Genomic DNA, 9,576 nt, shown 5'->3' with positions numbered 1-9,576 from the left:
GTCCTGGAACTCACTCTGTAGTCCAGGCTGGCCTCGAAATCAGAAATCTGCCTGCCTCTGCCTCCCAAATGCTGGGATTAAAGGCGTGTGCCACCACCGCCCAGCCGTTTTTTGTTTTTTGTTTTTGGCTTTTTTTTTGAGAAAAAGTTTCTCTGCGTAATCTTGGTTGTCCTGGAACTTGTTATGTAGACCAAGCTGGTCTCAATCACCATGTCCAGCCTGAGTGTATATGTGTGTTTTATAAATTATGCTGTGAACAGACACCAATGACCAAGGCAAGTCTTATAAATTACAACATTGAATTGGGGCTAGCTTACAGGCTCAGAGGTTCAGTCCATTAACCTCAAGGCAGGAACATGGCAACATTCAGGCAGGCATGGTGCAGGTGGAGCATCTTCTCCTGAAAGCTGCTAGCAGATTACTGACTTCCAGGTAGCTAGGGTGAGGATCTTATAGTCCATACCTACAGTGACACACCTACTCCAACAGGGCCACACCTCCTAATAGTGCCACTCCCTGAACTTGAGGATATGCTAACCATCACACAATGATTCCTTTTTGTAGCCCAGACTGTACTAGAACTCACTCTTTTGACCAGGCTGGCATTGAACTCAGAGATCTGTTTCTGCCTCTGGAGTGGTGGGATTAAAGTCTTGGACCATCACTTCCAGGCTCCATGCCCAGCTTTTACCAGTGGGCATTTATGGTAGCAGCATTTATTGATCTTTTATTTATCACATATGTACAGTCCTCTCAGAGGCCAGAAAAGGTCACTGGATCCCCTTGAACTGAGGAAACAGAAGATTGTGAACCGCCATGTGGGTTTTGGGAATTGAACCTCTCTCTGGAGAGCAACCAGTGTTCTTAACTGATGAGCTGTTTCTCTAGTCGTCTTTCTTTGATCTTAAATAATTGATTTTAGGCTACAATATCAGGTCATATCGCCAGGGCATACACACAAGGCATCGGTTGTTTTGACTGGGACCAGCAAACCCTCACAATGTAGACAATCTACCTCAGAACTTGGAAAGTCAGGTGTTTTAAGATCATTAGCTGGAAGATTCTGGAAGAGGTTGCGAATCAACAGTTACTTTGCTTGTTTTCCGTTAGAATTACGATGTGCAGTTTTTGTGGCGAGTCACGCGCGTCTACATTTATTGCCCAGAGCTAACAAGGCTCTGTAGAAACAAGTTTTATTTTCTTTTATACTGAACCTTTTACACGGATGATATCTGCCTGGAGCTTTTGACCAGCAGTCTATCGGAAGGTAAAAAGGACGAAGTCTTAGGGTCCTGATACTCAACTCAAGCACTATTTTTGCATTTATTCTCTGGACTTAGTGTGTAAAAGGGATCTTCTGTAGCTGAAAAGCCAGCAGCCCTTTGCCTTAACGGAGTAAGACCGAAAAGATCCTTTCCCGTTTTCTGCATACGAACTGACAATCACACTCTTTCCAAAGGGGCAAGGTCAGAGCCGTCCCCCAGCACCTGGCAGGGAGTAAACCTTGGCTGTCAAAGCCACCCGGACACCTTACACTTGCGAGGGATGAACCAGAGAAACAGCGACACCACTGAGGCCAAACCATAACTCCCAGCAGGCCCTGCGGAGAAGCGTGCCTTCTCATTGGGCAGTGGCTAGCCAGCGTGCCTTTCCATTGGGCAGCAGCTCCACCAGCGACCAAGCCGCTGCGCGCAGGGCACGGCGGGAGATGAGGCCGCGGGATTTGCGGCCGTACTTCATCTCCCGGCGGGCCCAGCGCTGAAGGCGGTGGCGCGACGCCTTTGTGGAAGCCGGAGCCCACCGGGAGGAAGTTCCGGTCTCCGGGACGCTGGGTCCGTGGCGGCCACTGAGGAGGAGGAGCGGGCCGCGGGGGTTACGCTGCTTTGGTAAGGGCCCAAGATAGGAGAGAGGGCGTGCCCGAGCTTCTGGGACGGGGTCAGCGGCCCAGGCGGCTCTGGTAGTCGTGGGCCCGCGCGGCCTAGGAGCCGTGACTTCGAAGACACGGGGAGACCGCGGCCTCGCTCGCGGAGACAGCCTAGCGGTGGTGAGTGGAAGGAGGCGCCGCTCGCGGCAGGAACGCCCCGGAACGGTCGCGGGCCCGGGGCGGGGCCCGAGGCGGCCGTGGAATTACCGGTCCCACTGCGGAGCGGCCAGCTGCGGGGCGAGGGACCTGCGCGTGGTAGCGGTTCCGGCGCTCAGCTCTATGGAGCTGCCGGAGGGGCTTCTTTTCCTTTCCTCTTCGGTTTGTGATCCTGTTGTGAAACATCACTAGATACGGAGTTCTTGTGCCCTGCAAGTAACCTTGGCCGCCCACCCAGACGTCCAGACGTCCAGATAGGAAGGTGCGAGAGCTCAGAACCTGGCCCACGGGCCCGTAGAACCGGGAGGCGGGCGAGGGTGACTGGTGGGTTCTGTACCCGTTGGGCGAATGTAGGAGGAGAGTGATGTTTCCACATATTCGTGCTTTAGATTCCTTTTGGCGTTGCAAATAATGTGCTTTTCTTTTAATGTTACAATTGACGTTGAGCTAATGAATTCAAGTGTGGGGTTGCGTTTCTTAATTAAAAACAAAAGGCTTGACTTGTAGAGCACATACACTGGAGGTAGTTTGGATGTTTTGTCCTTCCCCCTAACTCCCCCCTACTGTAGGCTTATTAAGTTCAGACTAATTGGATATAAGTGAAGGAGTTTAGTAGGTTTTTTTTTTTTTTTTAAGTCCGCTTGATCACCCAGGTCATTTTTTGAACTCTGGATTGTGTCTCAGGATTGTTAGTTTCCAACTTCCTGTTGATTAAATATGCCACAGTTACCATGCTTGTGAGGATCAAAGGGAAAAGTGTCAACAGCTAATGACAATGTGGAAAGTAACTAGCACTATATTAACATCTTGAGGAAACATACTAGCTGAATCTAATGCCAGGCTTAGTGGAGTTTAATTCTGGAATGTAGGAGGATGAGGCAGGAGGATGTCAGGTTTGAAGCTGTCCTAAGCTGCATTAAAAACCTTGAGTCTGAATTTTAGCTCCTTAACTAGCACACTTGTATAAATGCTTATCTACTTATAAAATCTATAGGATTATATATAGTATATGTAGTCTATAAGGTACGTTAGGTAGGACTCAGCTCTCAGCTGGTGGAACACCCTTGCTGCTCATTGAATCCAGGGCTTTCTTTATGCATACTAGGCAAGTTCTCTACCACTAGGACCAGCCTCCTTATAGAGTTTTCTTACCGGGCTTGAGTTTATTCTTTTCTGTAGGATCCTAGGTTTTTGTGGCTCTTCATATTAAGGAAGAATTTCTGATGGGAGAATTATTGTCATTCTCCCCACCCCCTTTAATACAGGGTCTTTCATAGCCAGGCTGAATTTGAATTAAACCTGCCTTAAACTCCTAATCTTTCCACTTGAACTTTCTTTTTTTTTTTTTTTAAAGATTTATTTATTTATTATATGTAGGTACACTGTAGCTGTCTTCAGATGCACCAGAAGAGGGCATCAGATCTCATTTCGGGTGGTTGTGAGCCACCATGTGGTTGCTGGGATTTGAACTCATGACCTTCTGAAGAGCAGTTGGTGCTCTTCCCCGCTGAGCCATCTCACCAGCCCCCCACTTGAACTTTCTAAGCACTACAATTGGCTGCTGTCATTCCTAGCTAAGGGAAGGTTTATTAAATAAATATACTCTAGGCTAAAGTCTTTTTCTACTATACTATACACTTATCTCTTAAATGTACTCTTAAGACAGAAATTTGCCAACATGCGTAGATGTATAAAATGATGTTAATGATTTGGTTAGGAATCAGAGTTATGTAGATCATAAAACTATTGAAAAGTTTAACTTATTTACTTATTTGAGACAGGGTTTCACTATTTAGGCCCTGCTGGCCTGGAACTGGCTATGAGGACCAGGCTGGTCACAACTTACAGAGATCTGTCTGCCTATGTCTCTAGAGTATTGACATTAAAAGTACATGCCTACAAGCCTGGTGTGAGTGTGTTTTATAACAATTCTGTCATGGTATGTAACTCAGTATAGTAGACTTGATAACTGTAGAGTTTCAGAAATGAGATATTGAATTCATGTACCCTTCACTAACACAGACAGAAGATAAGTTCAAGCTTCAGTTCTTCATCAGAAGTAAGGTTAATGAATATAGCTGTCTCACGTGGGACGCTGCTTTGACAATAAATAGTGGTGCTGGACTTTCCCTATGGCCACCATCCCAAGCTTGTGGGATTAGAAAACAAACCCATAACTTTGTGAATTTTAGATAATCGATCTCTCACTGAGCTATGTCCCCAGCGAAGATTTATTATATGATACATGTAATGCTCTTAGACAGGGTTTGGTGTACAGAAAGTGTTCATTAAATATTAGCCACCATTATTGCTTCTTCAATTTCCTTTGAAATCATAATTTTGTGTATGTAGCCCATGCTAGTGTAAACTTACAATTCTGCCTCAGTCTCTGCGATCAGGACAAGTTGTAGGAGTTGGTTCTCTTATCTTACCATGGGGGTTGTGAGAATCAAACACAGGTTGTCAAGCCTGGCAGTAGGTACCTACTGAGCCATTTCACCAGCTCCCACCTTTTTTGAGACAGATTCTCTTCCTGGGACTTGCTAGTTGGGCTAGGTTGCAGCAGTTTTATCTCCAGGATTCTCCTGTCCACACCTCTCTAGTGCTGAAATTACAAGCATGGACTATCACTCCCTTCTTTTTATTGTTGATCCTGGGCATTCAACTCAAGAAGCATTACCAACTGAGCTATTTTCCCAACAACCTCCATCCCTTTGAGACAGGGTCTTGCTAAATGCCCTGGCTGCCTCAGCTTCCCTGTGCTGGGATTTAAAGCAGCTTGTCTTTTTTTTGAGATACAGTTTCATATAGCCCATGAAATTCCTGGCCTGGAATTCCTACTACTGCAGCCTCCAGAGTACTAAGGTTATAATGTCACTTTACCCCACATTGTACCGTATACATTGTAACAAATTTACCTTTTAAGCCATTTTAAAGTATACAGTCCTGCAGCATTAGTTACATCCAAGTTACAAACAATAATGGCTATTGCTATTATTTGATGTATCAGAAACTTTGTAACCATTAAGCAAGTAGCTTTCAATTTCTTTTTGCAGCCCTTGATAACTTTTACTCTACTTCCTTTATCTATGAATTTTGTGTTTCAAGTATTATAGGATGATACAATATGATCTTTTCTGTGTTGGCTTATTTAGCTTAGTATAATGGTTAGTATAAAGTTGATTGATTGGATAGTATGTATCAGAATTTTATTCCTTGTCTCATTGAATAGTATTTCATCCTTTGTGTAGAGGACTTACAATTTTTTTTTTTAAATATATGTATGTAAGTCTGTATGTATGTGCAAGTGAGTGTAGATGCTTTTGGAGGCCACTGGCATTGAGTCCCATGGAGCTGGAGTTATAGGTAGTTGTGAATCACCTGATATGGATGCTGGTCCTCTACAAGAGTAGTTAGTACTCATTCTTTATCACTGAACCATTTTTCTAGACCATAGAATAAATTAAAAAAAAAAAGTCCCTGTCTCAGAAAAATTAAATAAATAAAATAAATTTAACACTTGACTATAGTAAATAGTGCTGTGAATGTTGTTGTACAAATGTCTTTGATACTTACTCTTTGGTTGGGTTTTTTGCAATGTATTGTCAAACCAAACCTCAGGTATTATATATCCCATGCTGCTCAAGCATCCTTCTAGTAAGTTAAAAACCCCACTCCAGCTCTATTTTAATCTTAAACTTTTTTCTTTTTTCTTTTCTTTTTGGTTTGTTTTTTCGAGACAGGGTTTCTCTGTGTAGCCCTGGCTGTCCTGGAACTCACTCTGTAGACCAGGCTGGCCTCGAACTTAGAAATCCGCCTACCTCTGCCTCCCAAGTGCTGGGATTAAAGGCATGCGCCACCACTGCCCAGCAACTTTTTTCTTTTAAAAAAAAAAAGTAATAATAAAATATCTTCAAACCAAAATTTAAATACCCATTATTAATAATTTAATTATTTAGTAATAATTTAATTATTGTTAATTATTAATTATTAATTATTATTAATTATTAAATTATTACTAAATAATTAGATAATAATAAAATTGATGTTTTAAAACCAGAGTATCACTCTGTAGCCCATGCTGTCCAGGAACTAACTTGCTGTTGTAACCCAGACAAGCCCTGAATTTGTGGACTTTGTGTATGTTCCGTCTCCTTCTGTCTTCAGCTGCTGGAGTGCTGTTGTCAACCACCATGCCCAACTTTAAAATATGTATTATTTTGTATTTTTGAGACAGGTTTTCATGTAACAGTCTGAGCCTTGAAATCACTATGTACCCATAACTGACCTCTTATCTTTCAAGTGCTGGGATTCCAGGTGTTCACAGCCTCCTGTGGTTCCAGCACTTGGGAGGCAGAGATAGGAGGATTGCTGTGAGCTTGAGCAGAGCCTAGTTTACATAGAAGCCTAGTCTCAAAACAAAAACCATATGATGCAACAATTATATTTATAGGTGTACCAAAGAGATTGGAAGCAGAATCTTAAACAGGTATTTGTATCCATGTTTATAGAGCAGTATTCATAATAGCTAAAATATAAAAGCAACCCCAGGGCTCAGTGATAGCTGAATGGATGAACAAAATGGCATCTGTGTGTATATTTATACTTTCTTTGGAATACTCCTCAACCTTAAAAAGGAAGGGAAGCATCTGTAATCTCCGCCTTTCTTTTGGGCTAGCCTAGTGTATACAGCACCAAACAACAGAGACCTGTTTCAAAGGAGGTGCACAGTGAGGAACTCTACCTGAGGTTGTCTTCTGATATCCACAAGCTTGCCAGATGAATGTACATACTCACATACATACATGTATAACATGTACAAAGATAATATTTTTACAATTTTTATTATTTAAATTTATGTATATGGGTGTTTTGCCTGCAAGTATGTCTTTGTACTAAGTTTGTGCCCAGTGCCCTAGGAGGCCACAAGAAGTTGTTGGATCCTGTGGGACTGGATTCACAGAAGGTTGTCCAAGTACTTTTAACCACTGAACCATCTTTCCAGATCAAATATAAGATTTCTCAATATGTTTTTTAAGAACTTTTTTTTAAAAAATTGGTTTTAAGGCATTTATTTATTGTAGAAAGGAAGAGAGAGGGAGAGAGTAGAGAAGTAGAGGCTGGCCATGGCCACGTGGAGGGGTGGGGAAGGGAATTCTGAGAGGTGGGGGCAAGAGAGAAGCAAGCAGGAAGTAGGAGTAAGAGAGCAAGAGTAAGAGAGCCAGAACTTTATTTTTATTTTGTGAGTATGAGTGTTTGCCTTCAAATATGTATATATAGCATGTACATGCTTGGTGCTTGTAGAGACTAGAAGAGATTGTCAGACCCCCTAGAACTGGAGTTGCAGACTGGAGTTGTGAACTGACTCCCATTGTGATTTCAGCCATATAAAGGTGCTGACCTATAATGAGGATTCTTTTTTTCTCATAACCTATGTTTTGGTTCCCTGGAAGCCAGTCTTGCTATTATTCGGCGATGTGTCAGTAAGATAGGCTAGTGTTTGTGTCTTCTGGAGTTGATGGTTTAGAACTGTTTATTTTTTTTAGAACTAGTTGATATGGTAGGTAGCTTAGTGACTCCTTAGTACGTTCTGACCTTTGTTGTCATGCATCAACATTTCAGGCTCCATTTGGTAATAGATGCTAGAGAGATAGTTCATTGCTGAAGAGTACTTGCTGCTTTTCCAGGGGACCGGGTTTATTTTCCAATATCTCCATGGTATCTCCTGGGTTCTGGTGCCCTCTTTTGGTCTCCTTATGCACAACATGCTCATGGTGAGCAAATATACATGCAGGCAAATATGCATACACATAAAAATAAAAATAAACTTTGATAATAGTTTGAGATTATTTTAGATCTAGGAACTATATTTTTATGACTAATGTCTTGTTCTTATTTTTAAAATTTAAAACGTGTGTGCATACATGCCATGATGATTGTGAGGAGGTCAGAGTATAACTTTTAGAATCTGTCCTCTCTTACCTTGTGAATCCCGGGGATTAAACTGATCAGGTATGCAGCAAGTAGGGTCCATGACCTGTGCTGTCCTCTAGGAGTTATATTTGCTTTGGCTACTAAACTATATTTCTTTATTTTTATTTTTTTGGTTTTTTGAGACATAGTTTCTCTGTGTAGCCCTGGCTGTCCTCGGAACTCACTCTGTAGACTAGGTTGACCTCAAACTTAAGGGATAGATCTGCTTGCCTCTGCCTCCCAGGCTCTGGGACTAAAGGCATGTACCACTACCACTACCACCCAGCTTAAACTACATTTTTTTTTTTTTTTTTTTGAGACAGGGTTTCTCTGTGTAGCCCTGGCTGTCCTGGAACTCACTCTGTAGACCAGGCTGACCTCAAACTCAGAAATCCGCCTGCCTCTGCCTCCCAAGTGCTGGGATTAAAGGCGTGTGCCACCACTGCCTGGCTTAAACTACATTTCTTAAAAGCTTTCAGTTTTCCCTTGATTTTCCTTATTTGGTTGATAAAGGTTTGGTAAATCTTTTGTCCTATTTTGTCAATGGTGTATATCGGTGATTAGTGAGTTCTAATTTCTCTTGATCTTAATTGATCACTCCTATCCTTTTTTGTTTTGGGGCTTGAAGTCTGAGTCTTGTGTTAGGCACTTGCTCAGCCACTGCCCTGTCTTTTATTTTTTAGTTTATTTTTATTTTACATACATTGGTGTTTTGTCTGCATGTACTTTTGTGTGACTGTGTTAGGTCCCCTGGAAATGGAGTTACAGACAGTAGTGCAGTGCCATGTAGGTGCTGAAAATTGAACCCAGGTTCTTTGGGAGACAAGCCAGTGCTTTTTAACCACTAAGCTATTTCTCCAACCTCCTGTCTTTTATTTTTGTGAGACAGTCTTGAGTAACCCAGGCTGGTCTTGAAACTCAGTATGTAAATGAGGCTGACTTTGAACTCATTGGGTGTAGTCCTGCCATGTTTCTCAAGTGTTCCAATGAGACCTGAGCTACCAGCTTGGCTTTTCTGTCTTAAAACACAAAACAAAATTAAAACTTTATTTCTTTCGTGCTAGGGATGGAATGATGGACCCAATGCAAGTGATCTGCTCAGCTACATTTTCAGCCCTCTTTCTGGAAATCCTGTGGTTCATATGTTAGTCCTTCATTTGTGATATTTGTCATTCATTTTAGTTCATGATTTTCATTTCTGCTTCTGAGAGTTGATAATTTTATACTGTCCTATTTTCAAGTTTTGTGATCCTTCTGCTTGATCAGTTAACTATTGTTGAAATTTATGCTTTTTATTATAAGCAGTGTACTTTTCTACTCCAGAATTTGTTTTTGACTTCTCTGTACAGTTTCTCTGCATTTATTTATTTATTTAGAGACAGTTGGTGGTTCTGGCACACGCCTTTAATCATAGCACTTAGGAGGCATAAACAAGTGGATCTCAGTGCCTGCCTTTCTGCCTTCCTGCCTTCCTGCCTGCCTGCCTTTCTGCCTGCCTGCCTTCCTGCCTGCCTGCCTGCCTT

At 42.2% G+C, this 9,576-nt stretch overlaps 1 long non-coding RNA gene across 3 annotated transcripts in view; it reads left to right on the top strand.

The window, feature by feature from the left end:
* Positions 1-1,675: 1,675 nt before the first annotated feature.
* LOC116073850 overlaps positions 1,676-9,576 on the top strand; it is a 20,072-nt gene continuing 12,171 nt past the window's right edge. The window contains exon 1 of one of the 3 annotated variants that reach the window (XR_004111941.1): positions 1,676-1,886. This is a non-coding gene — a long non-coding RNA (uncharacterized LOC116073850). The remainder of the gene's footprint in view (positions 1,887-9,576) is intronic. The other 2 variants (XR_004111942.1, XR_004111940.1) reach the window with 2 other exon arrangements.

The sequence above is a fragment of the Mastomys coucha genome, unplaced genomic scaffold (assembly GCF_008632895.1).
Source record: "Mastomys coucha isolate ucsf_1 unplaced genomic scaffold, UCSF_Mcou_1 pScaffold23, whole genome shotgun sequence".
NCBI classification, from domain to species: Eukaryota; Metazoa; Chordata; class Mammalia; order Rodentia; family Muridae; genus Mastomys; species Mastomys coucha.
The sequence above is the reverse complement of the archived record's forward strand: the minus strand, read 5'-3'. Positions and strand labels throughout refer to the sequence as shown.